We start from the raw sequence: 15,066 nt of genomic DNA, 5'->3' as shown, positions 1-15,066 counted from the left end.
GAAGTTGTTTCTTCCACGATTTGAAGTAAGTTTGCTTCGTTGATCCATCTCTCTCAAGTATTTGATTGTTTGTATATAGAATATACTTTCTGAAGTAGTATCTTGCTTTAGTTCTTGATTGAGCCCTTTTTGGACACTTCGGTGTTCACCCGCTCGTCTCGTAACTATCGTCGGATATATCTATGTTCAAACACGCAGTATATGCGTTTTTAAAATGGTATCTCGCCCTAGTTCTTGGTTGAGCCCTTCAGAACACTTCGGTGTTCACCCGCTCGCCTCGTAACTATCGTTGGATACGGATCTAGGTGTATATCTGCTGATTCTGCCGACGCGTCCTATATCGCACAGGCTATGTAATTTACCTTTGTCGTCGCGTCGTATGATGCCAAGGCTTCCTGTTTTCTGCACTTCCGATTACTGCACTTTCGATTATGCATTTACTTACGCCGTCGCGTCGAACGATGCCAAGGCTCCTGCTTTCTGCAATGTATTTACATACGCCGTCGCGTCGAACGATGCCAAGGCTTCTGTTTTGTTATATATGTAGAATATTTCGTTCAGTTACACACCCTAAACAATAGTATATGCATTTCTTTACGCCGCCGCTGTATAAAGCACGGGCTTCTGCTTATACTACATATATAGCGCATAAATGAGCGTTCAAATAGAGACCAAACTCCAAATCGCCCATGCGATTCCTTGACCACTCCTCGTTCAAGATTCTGCTTGACGAATGAAGCCCCTATTGGAAAGGCTTCGCTTTTTGGCAAAATGCTCTTTACGTAAAGACAGTCAATTACGTATGGCCTGGCTATGGCCCAGGGTTCCTGCAACCTTGATGGATGCAAAGTACGCACAACGGTGCGCATCTATTTCCCGAATTAAGCATGGCGATTTCCTACCAAAGAGGGGAGATGCCGCTGAAATGGATAAAAGAAACGCACGCTTTCTCCGTAAAAGAGAGGAAGTGCTGTTGAAATTTCTGAAGAAGCTAAGAATAGTTCAGAAAGAACGTAGCAGGATACTCTGACATATAGGAGAGTGCTACCCAGTTCATGGTTTGCCCTCTACAACGTAGAAGGGTTCGTCGCACCACTGCCGGTAGAGCAGGGGAGGTGCTGACGAAATGGTTGGCAGAAGAGCTGCCGGAACCAATGGAACAACATAATGATGTTTGTTGATGGAACGATGCCAGATCGGCTCGTATCCTTGTGCCTGCAAGGGCACCTTGCTCGTAAGGGCCGCTGAGCCGGAGTAGAGGTTGCGCCTTGGCTAGGTTTGGACTCGTTGCGTAAAAATACGCCGAGTAGCCGATCTATTTAGATCGAGTCATATGCATGCTCATTGAGAACGGTTACGCAACCAGACTCGTAAGGGCCGAAGAGCCAAAGTGTGTTGTTTCCACCCAAAGGGGTGTGATGCTTGTGGTGGCCGAAGTGCCAAAGAGCGGTGTTCTGCATGCATATGAATAAGACTTAAGGTCGCACATACTTCGCGGTTGAAAATCGTGTTAGGGGTACCCCCCCTCAGTAATGACTGTGTTGGGGCAAACTGAATGGGGTCGGGTACATACTCTCGTAGTGCTAAAAGCACGGGTTGCCTAAATGGCATGCAGATTCTGTCCAAGTAATTGTAAGACTGACAGACCCCTTCAGGAATTATGCTCACTGTGGAATGATAGTGATGGTACAGCCTTGAGTGACATGTATTTTACTTTGGACCTGATAGAGTCCACGATGGCCTCAGTCACTCATGGGTTTTGGGGTCGTGGTTATCCTTAAGATCTAAGGATTTAACCCAACTACTGCAAGTAGAGGATGCATCCGAGTATGGGCCTAGTAGGGTTCTCCCAGTTGAAACACACTGCCCTACTATGGATAGGGTCAACAGGCCTCTGGGGTATCTAAAATACATAGAATAATCAACCCCCAGAACGTCGCGTTGATGCCCGGACAATAGCTCTACCTGCGTACCAAAGGCGGGAGCGGTTAATTATCAAACAATGCATTAGTTCTAGGTACATCGATGCTTTGAATGTATGAGTGGATGACGTGTTGAGTCAGTCCTGCATAACCTTTGTGAAGGTGTCATGTTCGGTATACTACTGGACCGACTGGGCAAAGACCCGTGTTGTATCCACACGACTAAGCGAAGCTCGAGGAGTTGTCCTTAGATGCGTGGGATACGGATGTGCCAAGTATGAAGACTTGAGCTAGACATCACTTTGAGACTCGAAAGAGGTCATGGCTAAGTCATGGAGACTTAAGCGGCTATTCAAATCACAGCCCTGAAAAGGCTTGCTCTAAGTCATGAGGACTCGAGCGGATGTTCAACTCATAGCCCTGAGGAGGCTCTTGCGATATACGCTAAGTCTTGGAGGCTTGAGCGTCGTTATTGCGCATTGCGACCCTGAGTGGTCATTACCGTACTTGAGTTGAATGGATGTATGACTGCATGCTTACCAGACCATCAGTGGTTCTGACCCCGTTTTAAGGGGATTTCAGGTGTTGGACCTGCGTAACGATATGCGGAGCAAGGCGGCATCGAGTTCCAAGGTTTCTCTAGACAGAGTTCCAGGGTTCAGTAGTGTTGTAATAAACATGTGGTTTTCGATAAAATGGAACACTTTGGTGGTCAATGAGTTGCTTGGCCACATACCTGCAACGTGCTCAGAGTTTTCTAAAACTGACGACTCATTATCGTCTGATTCCGCTGCTAAAAGCTTTTCTAAATTCCGCTGCAAAGAAAAAAAAAAGAAATTTATGAAAATTTTAACTTAGCTTTGTTTTGGAAATCCGGGGCGTTACACTATCAAAAAAACTTTGCATCATGTATACATGTGTTCTAAGGTTGTCAAAAAAAATCCTAGTGATTTATTCATCAATATATGTGTTCTAAGTTTATCTAAAAAATTTCATTATGGTTCAATCATGCATATATATGTTCTAAGGCTCTCAATTTTTTTTTAAAGTGATTCATTCATGCATACATGTGTTCTAAGTTTGTCAAAAAATATTCATAGTGATTCAGTCATACATATGTGTCTTCTATCAGTGTGAAAAAATTTCATAGTGGTTCAATCATGTATATATGTGTTCTAAGGCCGTCAAAAAATTTCATAGTGATTTAATCATGCATATATGTGTTCTAAGGTTGTCAAAAGAATTTCATAGTGATTCAATCACGCAAATATGTATTCTGACGTTGTCAAAAAACTTTCATAGTGATTTAATCATGAATATATGTGTTTTAAGACTGTCAAAAAAATTTCTTAGTGATTCAATCATGCATATATGTGTTCTAAGGCTGTCAAAAAAAAATTATAGTGATTCAATCAACCATATACGTGTTTTAAGGCTATTAAAGTTTTTTTATAGTGACTCAATCATGCATATACATGATCTAAGGCCCTCAAAAAATATTTATAGTGATTCAATCATGCATATATATTTTCTATGTCTGTAAAAAAAATTCATAGTGATTCAATCATGCACATATATATTCTAAGGTTGTCAAAAAAATTTCATAGTGATTCAATCATACGTATAGGTGTTCTAAGTTTATCAAAAAAAATTCATAGTGATTTAATCACGCATATATGTGTTCTAAGGCTATGAAAAAAACTTTAGAGTGATTCAATCATACGTATATGTGTTCTCAAGCTGTAAAAAAAAAATTCATGGTGATTCAATCATGTATGTATGTGTTCTAAAGCTATCGAAAAATTTTTAGAGTGATTCAATCAAGCATATGTGTTTTTTAAAGCTGTCAAAAAAATTTCATAGTGATTCAATCATGCATATATGTGTTCTAAGGCTGTCAAAAAATTTTCATAGTGATTCAATCATTCATATATGTGTTCTAAGGCTGTCAAACAAATTTCATAGTGATTCTGTAATGCATATATGTGTTCTAAGTCTTTCAAAAAATTTTTATAGTGATTCAATCATGCATATATGTGTTCTAAGACTGTCAAAAAAATTATAGTGACTCAATTATGCATATATGTGTTCTAGGGATGTCAAAAAAAGTTTGTTGTGATTCAATCATGCATATATGTGTTCAAAAAATGTCAAAAAAAATTCGTAGTGATTCAATCATGCATATATGGTTTTAACATTGTCAAATTTTTTTATTATGTTTTTAATCAAACATATATGTGTTCTAAGGTTGTCAAAAAAAATTTATAGTGATTCAATCATACGTATAGGTGTTCTAAGTTTTGCAAAAAAAATTCATAGTGGTTCAATCATGCAAATATGTGTTCTAAGGCTCCCAGATAAATTTCACAATGATTCAGCCATGCATAAATATGTTCTAAGTTTGTCAAAAAAAAATCATAGTGATTCAGTAATGCATATATGTGTTCTAATGCTGTAAAAAAAATTTAATAGTGGTTCAATCATGCATATTTGTGTTATAAGGCCATCAAAATTTTTTGTAGTGATTCAACCATGCATATATGTGTTTTAAGGCTGCCAAAAAAAAATCATAATGATTTAATCCTGTATATATGGGTTCTAAGGCTGTTAAAAAAATTTCATAGTGATTCAACCATGCATATATGTGTTATAATGGGGTCAAAAAAATTTGATAGGGAATCAATCATAAACATATGTGTTCTAAGGCAGTCAAAATTTGTTTTATAATGATTCAATCATGCATATATGTATTCTTAAGCTGTAAAAAAAAAATCATAGTGATTAAATCAAGCATATATGTGTTCTAAAGCTGTAAAAAAAAAATTCATAGTGATTCAATCGTACATGTATGTATTCTGAAGCTGTTAAAAAAAATTCATAGTGGTTCAATCATTTATATATGGTTTCTATGGCTGTCAAAAAAAAATTCATGGTGATTCATTCATGCATATATCTGTTCTAAAGCTGTCAACAAATTGTCATAGGGATTCAATCATGCATATATGTATCCTGAGTCTGTAAAAAAAAATCATAGTGATTCAATCATGCGTATATGTGTTCTAAGGCTGTAAAAAATATTTCGTTGTGATTTAATCATGCATATATGTGTTCTAATGCTGCCAAAATTGTTTTATAGTGATTCAATCATGCATATATGTGTTCTAAAGCTATCAAAAAAGTTTCATAGTGATTCAATTATGCAAATATGTGTGCTAAAGCTGTGAAAAAAAAATCATAGTGATTCAGTCACGCATTCATATGTTCTAAGGTTGTCAAAAATATTTCATAGTGATTCAAACATGCATATGTGTGTTCTAATTTTGTCAAAAACTTTTTATAGTGATTCAATCATGCATATATGTATTCTAATATTGTCAAAAAAATTTCATAGTGACTCAATCAAGCAAACATGTGTTCTAGTGATCTGAAAAAAATTTATAGTGATTCAAATCATGCATATTATTTCTAAAGTTGTCAAGAATATTTCATAAAGATTCAATCATGCATATATGTGTTCTAAATATGTCAAAAAAATTCTTAGCGATTCAATTATGCATATATGTGTTCTAAATATGTCAAAAAAATTCTTAGCGATTCAATTATGCATATATGTGTTCTAAGGCCATCAATTTTTTTTTTTAGTGATTCAATCATCTATATATGTGTTCAAAGTCCCTAAAAAAGTTTCATAGTTATTTAATCTTGCATTTATGTGTTCTAAGGCTGTCAAAAATATTTCATAGTGATTCAATCATGCATATATGTTTTCTAAGGCTATCAAAAAAAATTCATAGCAACTCCATCATGCATATATGTGTTCTAACGCTGTCAAAAAAAATTTATAGTGATTCAATCATGCATATATATGTTCTACGACTGTCAAAAAAATTTCATAGTGATTCAATCAAGCATATGTGTTCTAAGGCTATCAAAAAAAATTTGCATCATGTATACATGTGTTCTAAGGTTGTCAAAAAAAAATTCCTAGTGATTTATTCATGAATTTATGTGTTCTAAGTTTATCAAAAAAAATTCATTATGGTTCAATCATGCATATATATGTTCTATGGCTCTCAAAAAATTTTCAAAGTGATTCAGTCATGCATACATGTGTTCTAAGTTTGTCAAAAAAAATTCATAGTGATTCAGTCAAGCATATATGTCTTCTAACGTTGTGAAAAAAAATTCATAGTTGTTCAATCATGCATATGTGTTCTAAGGCCGTCAAAAAAATTTCATAGTGATTTAATCATGCATATATGTGTTCTAAGGCTGTCAAAAGAATTTCATAGTGATTGAATCATTCATATATGTGTTCTAAGGCTGTCAAAAGAATTTCATAGTGATTTAATCATGCATATATGTGTTTTAAGGCTGTAAAAAAAAATTCATAGTGATTCAATCATTCATATATGTGTTCTAAGGCTGTCAAAAAATATTTCATAGTGATTCAAACATGCATATGTGTGTTCTAATTTTGTCAAAAACTTTTTATAGTGATTCAATCATGCATATATGTATTCTAATATTGTCAAAAAAATTTCATAGTGACTCAATCAAGCAAACATGTGTTCTAGTGATCTGAAAAAAATTTATAGTGATTCAAATCATGCATATTATTTCTAAAGTTGTCAAGAATATTTCATAAAGATTCAATCATGCATATATGTGTTCTAAATATGTCAAAAAAATTCTTAGCGATTCAATTATGCATATATGTGTTCTAAATATGTCAAAAAAATTCTTAGCGATTCAATTATGCATATATGTGTTCTAAGGCCATCAATTTTTTTTTTAGTGATTCAATCATCTATATATGTGTTCAAAGTCCCTAAAAAAGTTTCATAGTTATTTAATCTTGCATTTATGTGTTCTAAGGCTGTCAAAAATATTTCATAGTGATTCAATCATGCATATATGTTTTCTAAGGCTATCAAAAAAAATTCATAGCAACTCCATCATGCATATATGTGTTCTAACGCTGTCAAAAAAAATTTATAGTGATTCAATCATGCATATATATGTTCTACGACTGTCAAAAAAATTTCATAGTGATTCAATCAAGCATATGTGTTCTAAGGCTATCAAAAAAAATTTGCATCATGTATACATGTGTTCTAAGGTTGTCAAAAAAAAATTCCTAGTGATTTATTCATGAATTTATGTGTTCTAAGTTTATCAAAAAAAATTCATTATGGTTCAATCATGCATATATATGTTCTATGGCTCTCAAAAAATTTTCAAAGTGATTCAGTCATGCATACATGTGTTCTAAGTTTGTCAAAAAAAATTCATAGTGATTCAGTCAAGCATATATGTCTTCTAACGTTGTGAAAAAAAATTCATAGTTGTTCAATCATGCATATGTGTTCTAAGGCCGTCAAAAAAATTTCATAGTGATTTAATCATGCATATATGTGTTCTAAGGCTGTCAAAAGAATTTCATAGTGATTGAATCATTCATATATGTGTTCTAAGGCTGTCAAAAGAATTTCATAGTGATTTAATCATGCATATATGTGTTTTAAGGCTGCAAAAAAAATTCATAGTGATTCAATCATTCATATATGTGTTCTAAGGCTGTCAAAAAAGAAATTATAGTGATTCAATCATGCATATACGTATTCTAAGGCCCTCAAAATTTTTTTATAGTGATTCAATCATGCATATATAAGTTCTAAGGCTGTAAAAAAAAAATAATGGTGATTCAATCATGAATATATATATTCTAAGGCTGTCAAAAAAAATTCATAGGGATTCAACCATGCATATATGTGTTCTAAGGCTATCAAAAAAATTTCATAGTGATTCAATCATGCATATATGTGTTCTAAGTTTGTCAAAAAAAAATTCATAGTGATTCAATCAAGCAAATTTGTGTTCTAGGGCTCCTAAAAAAGATTCATAGTGGTTTTATCTTGCATATATGTGTTCTAAGGCTCTCCAAAAAATTTCAAGGTGATTCAGTCATGCATATATGTGTTTTGAGTTTGTCAAAAAGAAATTCATAGTGATTCAGTCATGAATATATGTCATCTATCGCTATAAAAAAAAATTCAGTGGTTCAATCTTGCATAAATCTGCTCTAAGGTTGTAAAAAAAAATTCATAGTAATTTGATCATGCATATCTGTGTTCTAAGGCTGTCAAAAAAATTTCATAGTGATTCAATCCAGCATATATGTATTTTTAGGCCATCAAATAAATTTCATAGTCATTCAATCACACGTATAGGTGTTCTAATTTGTCAAAAAAAATACATAGTTGTTCAATCATACACATATGTGTTCAAGGACTGCCAAAAAAATATCAATGATATTCAACCATACCTATATGTGTTCTAAGGCTGTAAAAAAAATACATAGGTTTTCAATCATGCATATATGTGTTCTAAGGCTGTCAAAAATTTTTTATAGTGACTCAATCATGCATATATGTGTTCTAAGGTTGCCTAAAAAATTACTTAGTTATTCAATCATGCATATATGCTCTTTAAGTTGTCAAAAAAATTTCATAGTGATTCAATCTTGCATATATGTCTTCAAATGCTGAAAAAAAAAATCATAGTGATTCAATCATGTATATATGTGTTTTAAGGTTGTGAAAAAAAATTCGTAGCGCTTTAATCATGAATATATATGTTCTAAGGCTGTCAAGAAATATTCATAGTCAATCAATATTGCATATATCTATACTAAGGCAGTCAAAACAATTTCATAGTGATTCAATTGTGCATATATGTGTTCTACGGTTGTCAAAAAAACTTCATAGGGATTCAATCATGTATATATGTGTTTTAAGGCTGTCAAAAAACCTTCATACTTAATCAATCTTGCATATATGTGTTCCAAGCTTGCTAAAAAAAATTTATAGTGATTCAATCATGCATATATGTGTTCTAATGTTGTTCACATTTTTTTATAGTGATTCAATCAAGGATATATGTGTTTTACGGTTATCAAATAAATATCATTGTGATTCAATCATGGATATATATGTTCTAAGGCTGTCAAGAAAATTTCAAAGTGAATCAATCAGACATATATGTGTTCTAAGGTTGTCAAAAAAATTTCATAGTGATTCAATCCTGCGTATATGTGTTCTAATTCTGCCAAAAAAAATTTATAGTGATTCAATCCAGCATGTATGTGTTTGTTATAAGGCTGTCAAAAAAATTTCAATGTGATTCAATCATGCATATATGTGTTCGAAGGCTGTCCAAAAAATTTCATAGGGAATCAACCATGCATATGTGTGTTCTAATGGTGTCAAAAAAATTTCATAGGGAATCAATCATGCAAGTATGTGTTCTAAGGCTGTCAAAAAAAATTCATAGGGATTCAATCATGCATATATGTGTTCTACGACTATAAAAAAAAATTTAGTCATTCAATCTTGCAAATATTTGTTATAAGGCAGTCACAAAAAATTTATTGTTATTCAATAATGCATATATATGTTCTAAGGTTGTCTAAAAAAAAATTATAGTGATTCAATCATGCATATATGTGTTCTAAGGTTGTCAAAAAAACTTCATAGGGATTCAATCATGTATATATGTGTTCTAAGGCTGTAAAAAAAAATTCATACTTATTCAATCCTGCATATATATGTTCTAAGTCTGTATAAAAAAAATTATAGTGATCCAATCATTCATATATGTGTTCTAAGCTTGTCAAAAAAAATTTATAGTGATTCAATATTGCATATATGTGTTCTAAGGCTGTCAAAAAAATTTCATAGGGATTTAATCATCAATATATGTGTGCTAAGGCTGTCAAAATTTTTTATTGTGATTCAATCATGCATATATGTGTTCTAAAGTTCTCAAAAAAAATTCATAGAGATTCAATCATGCATATATATGTTGTAAGTCTGTCAAATTTTTTTTATAGGGATTCAATCATGTATATATGTGTCTTAAGGTTGTCAAAAAAATTTCCTAGTGATTCAATCATTCATATATGTGTTGTAAGGTTGTCAAAAAACTTTCATAGGGATATAATCATTCATAGTGATTCACTCATGCATATATGTCTTCTAACGCTGTGAAAAAAAATTCATAGTGGTTCAATCATGCATATATGTGTTCTAAGGCCGTCAAAAAAAATTTATAGTGATTTAATTATGCAAATATGCATTCTAAGGCAGTCAAATTTTTTTTATAGTGATTCAATCGTGCATATATGTGTTCTAAAGTTGCCTAAAAATTTTCGAAGTGATACAATCATGCATATATGCTATCTAAGGTTGTCAAAACAATTTCATAGTGATTTAATCTTATATATATGTCTTCAAACGCTGCCAAAAAATAATTCGTAGTGATTCAATCATGCGTATATGTGTTTAAAGGTTGTGAAAAAAAAAATTGTAGCGATTTAATCATGAATATATGTTTTCTAAGTCTGTCAAGAAAGTTTCAGAGTCAATCAATCTTGCATGTATCTATTAAAAGGCTGTCAAAACAATTTCATAGTGATTCAATTGTGCATATATGTGTTCTAAGGTTGTCAAAAAAACTTCATAGGGATTCAATCATGTATATATGTGTTCTAAGGCTTGTCAAAAAAAATTCTTAGTGATTCAATCATCCATTTATGTGTTCTAAGGTTGTCAAAAACATTTTATAGTGTTTAAATCACGCATATATGTGTTCTACCATTGTCAAAAAAAATTCATAGTGATTCAATCATGCATACATATGTTCTAAGTCTGTGAAAAAAATTTCATAGTGATTCAATCATGCATTTATGTGTTCTAAGGTTGTTAAAAAAAATCATAGTGATTAAATCTTGCATATATGTTGTTGATTCAATCTTGCATATATGTCTTCTCAGACTGTCAAAAAAATTTCAAAGTGATTCAATCATGCATATACGTGTTCTAAGGTTGTAAAAAAAAAAATCATAGGGATTCAAACACGCATATATGTGTTCAAATGCTATCAAAAAAGTTTCATAGTGATTCAATCACGCATATATGTGTTTTAAGGATGTCAAAAAAAGTTCATAGGGATTCAATCATGCATATATATTCTAAGGTTGTCAAAAAGATTTTATAATCATTCAATCATACTTATATGTGTTCGAGGGCTGTAAAAAAAAATTTATAGTGACTCAATCATTCATATACGTGCTCTAAGGATGTAAAAAAAATTCTTATTGACGTAATACTGCATATATGTGGTCTAAGGCTGTAAAAAAAAATTCATAGTGATTTAATCTTTCACATTTTTGTTCGAAAGCTGCCGAAAAAGATTCATAGGGATTCAATCATGCATATATGTGTTCTAAGATTGTTAAAAAAGTTTCCTATGGATTCAATCATGCATATATGTGTTCTAAGGGTGTCAAAAAAATTTCAGTCATTCTATATTGTATATGTGTTCTAAGGCTATCAAAAAAAATTCATAGGGATTCAATCATGTATATATGTGTTCTAAGGTTGTCAAAAAAATTTCATGGGGATTCAATCATGCATATATGTGTTCTAAGGTTGTCCAAAAAAATTTCATAGTGACTGAATCATTCATATATATGTATTCTAAGGTTGTCAAAAAAAATTCATAGGGATTCAAAGATGCATGCATATGTTCTAAGTCTATAAAAAAAATCATAGGGATTTAATCATGCATATATTTGTTCTAAGGCTGTCCAAAAAATTTCTTAGGAATTCAATCATGCATATACGTGTTCTAAGGTTGTCAAAAAAATTTCATAGTGATTCAATCATCCATTTATGTGTTCGAAGGTTGTCAAAATATTTTTATAGTGTTTCAATCACGCATATATGTGTTCTAAGGTTGTCAAAAAAAATTTATAGTGATTAAATCATGCATACATATGTTCTAAGGCTGTGAAAAAAATTTCATAGTGATTCAATCATGCATATATGTGTTCTAAGGCTGTGAAAAAAAATTCATAGTGATTAAATCTTGCAGATATGTTGTTGATTCAATCTTGCATATATGTCTTCTCAGACTTTCAAAAAAAATTAAAAGTGATTCAATCATGCATATACGTGTTCTAAGGTTGAAAAAAAAAATTCATAGGGATTCAAACACGCATATATGCGTTCAAATGCTGTCAAAAAATTTTCATAGTGATTTAATCACGCATATATGTGTTTTAAGGTTATCAAAAAAATTTCATAGGGATTCAATCATGCATATATATTCTAAGGTTGTCAAAAAGATTTTATAATCATTCAATCATACTTATATGTGTTCTAGGTCTGTCAAAAAAAAATTATAGTGATTCAATCATGCATATACGTGCTCTAAGGATGTAAAAACAACTCTTATTGACAGAATCATGCATATATGTGCTCTAAGGCTGTAAAAAAATTTCATAGTGATTTAATCTTTCATATTTTTGTTCAAAAGCTGCCGAAAAAGATTCATAGGGATTCAATCATGCATATATGTGTTCTCAGATTGTGAATAAACTTTTCTATGGATTCAATCATGCATATATGTGTTCTAAGGGTGTCAAAAAAAATTTAGTCATTCTATATTGTATATATGTGTTCTAAGGTTGTCAAAAAAATTTCATAGGGATTCAATCATGTATATATGTGTCCTAAAGTTGTGAAAACAAAATTCATAGTGATTCAATCATGCATATATGTGTACTAAGGTTGTCAAAAAAACTTCATAGGGATTCAATCATGTATATATGTGTTCTAAGGTTGTCAAAAAAATTTCATAAGGATTCAATCCTACATATACATGTTATAAGGCTGTAAAAAAAAACCCATAGTGATTCAATCAAGCATATATGTGTTCTAATCTTGTCAAAAAATTTCATAGTGATTCAATCATGAATATATGTATTTTAAGGATGTCAAAAAAATTTCATAGTGATTCAGTCTTGTATATATGTCTTTTAAGGCTGTCAAAAAAACTTCATACTGATTCAATCTTGCATATATGTGTTGTAAGGCTGTCAAAAAAATTTCATAGTGATTCAATAATCAATATATGTGTTATAAGGTTGTAAAAAAAAATCATTGTGATTCAATCATGCATATATATATTCTAAGGCTGTAAAAAAAAAATCAGTAATTCAATCATGCATATATATGTGTTCTAAGGTTGTGAAAAAAATCTCATAGTGATTCAATCATGCATATATGTGTTCTAAGGTGTCAAAAAAACTTCATAGTGATTCAATCATGCATATTTGTGTTCTAATGCTGTCAAAAAAATGTCATAGTGGTTCAATCATGCATATATGTGTTGTAAGGTTGTCAAATAAAATTTCATAGTGATTCAATCATGCATATATGTTCTAAGGTTGTCAAATAAATTTCATAGTGATTCAATTCTGCATATAAGTATTCTAAGGATGTAAAAAAAAATTCATAGGGATTCAATCATGCATATATGTGTTCTAAAGTTGTCAAAAAAATTTCATAGTGATTCTATCATGCAAATATGTGTTCTAAGATAGTCAACAAAATTTCATAGGGATTCAATCCTGCATATATGTGTTCTAAGGTTGTCAAATTTTTTTTATAGTGAATCAATCATGTATATATGTGTTCTAAGGCAGTCAAAAAAATTTCATAGTGAGTCAATCATGCATATATGTGTTCTAAGGTTGTCAAAAAAATTTCATAGTGATTGAATCATGCATATATGTGTTCTAAGGCAGTCAAAAAAGTTGCATAGTGATTCAATTTTGCATATGTGTTTTGAGGCTACAAAATATTTTTTATTGTGATTCAATCTTGCATATATGTGTTATAAGGTCGTAAAAAAAATTTCATAGTCATTCAATCTTGCATATATGTTTTGTAAGGCTGTCAAAAACATTATATTAGTGATTTAATCATTCATATATATGTTCTCATGTTGTCAAAAAAAAGTCATAGTGATTTAATCAAGCATATATGTTTTCTAAGGCTATAAAAAAAAATTCATAGTGGTTCAGTCATGCATATATGTTTTCTATGGCTGTCAAAAAAAATTCATAGTGACTCAATCATGCAATATGTGCTCTAAGGTTGTCAAAATTTTTTTATTACGATTCAATCATGCATATATGTGTTCTAAGGTTGTCAAAAAAATTTCATAATGATTCAATTATGCATATGTGTGTTCTAATGTTGTCTACAAAATTTCATAGGGATTCAATCATGCAAGTATTTGTTCTAAGGCTGTCAAAAAAAAATCATAGGGATTCAATCATGCATGTATGTGTTCTACATTTATCAAAAAAATTTCAGTCATTCAATCTTGGATATATATGTTTGAAGGCAGTAAAAAAAAAAAATTATAGCCACTCAATCATGCATATATGTGTTCCAAGGTTGTCAAAAAAAGCTCATGGAGATTGAATCATGTTTATATGTGTTCTAAGGCTGTCAAAAAAATTTCAGAGTGATTCAATCATGCATATATTTGTTCTAAGGCCATCAAATTTTTTTTATAGTGATTCAATCATGCATATATGTGTTCTATGGTTGTTAAAAAAAATTCATAGTGATTCAATCATGCATTTATATGGTCTAAGGCTATCAAAAAAATTTCATAGTGATTCAAGCATGCACATATGTGTTCTAAGGCTGTCAAAAAAAAAATTCATCGTCATTCAATCATGCATATATGTGTTGTAAGGGAGTCAAAAAATTTCACAGTGATTCAATCATGCATATATGTGCTCAAAGGGAGTAAAAAACATTCATAGTGATTTAATCATGCATATATGTGTTCTATGGCTATCAAAAAAATTTCATAGTGACTGAATAACGCATATTGGTGTTTTAAGGTTTTCAAAAAAAATTCATAGTGATTCAATCATGGATATATATGTTCTAAGTTTATAAAAAAAAAATCATAGTGATTCAATTGTGCACATATATGTGTTCTATGGTTGTCAAAAAAACTCACGGAGATTCAATCATGTTTATATGTGTTCTAAGGCAGTCAAAATATTTTCTTAGTGATTCAATCATGCATATATATGTTCTAAGGCCGTCAAAATAATTTCATAGTGATTCAACCATAAATGTAAGTGTTCTAAGGATGTAAAACAAAATTGGATGTGATTCAATCAAGCATATATGTGTTCTAAGGCTCTCAAAAAAATTTCAAAGTGATTCACTCAGGCATATATGTGTTCTAACTTTGTCAAAAAAAA

The sequence above is a fragment of the Nuphar pumila genome, chromosome 11 (genome assembly GCF_984573655.1).
Source record: "Nuphar pumila chromosome 11, dmNupPumi1.hap1.1, whole genome shotgun sequence".
NCBI classification, from domain to species: domain Eukaryota; kingdom Viridiplantae; phylum Streptophyta; class Magnoliopsida; order Nymphaeales; family Nymphaeaceae; genus Nuphar; species Nuphar pumila.
Note: the sequence above shows the minus strand (reverse complement) of the source record.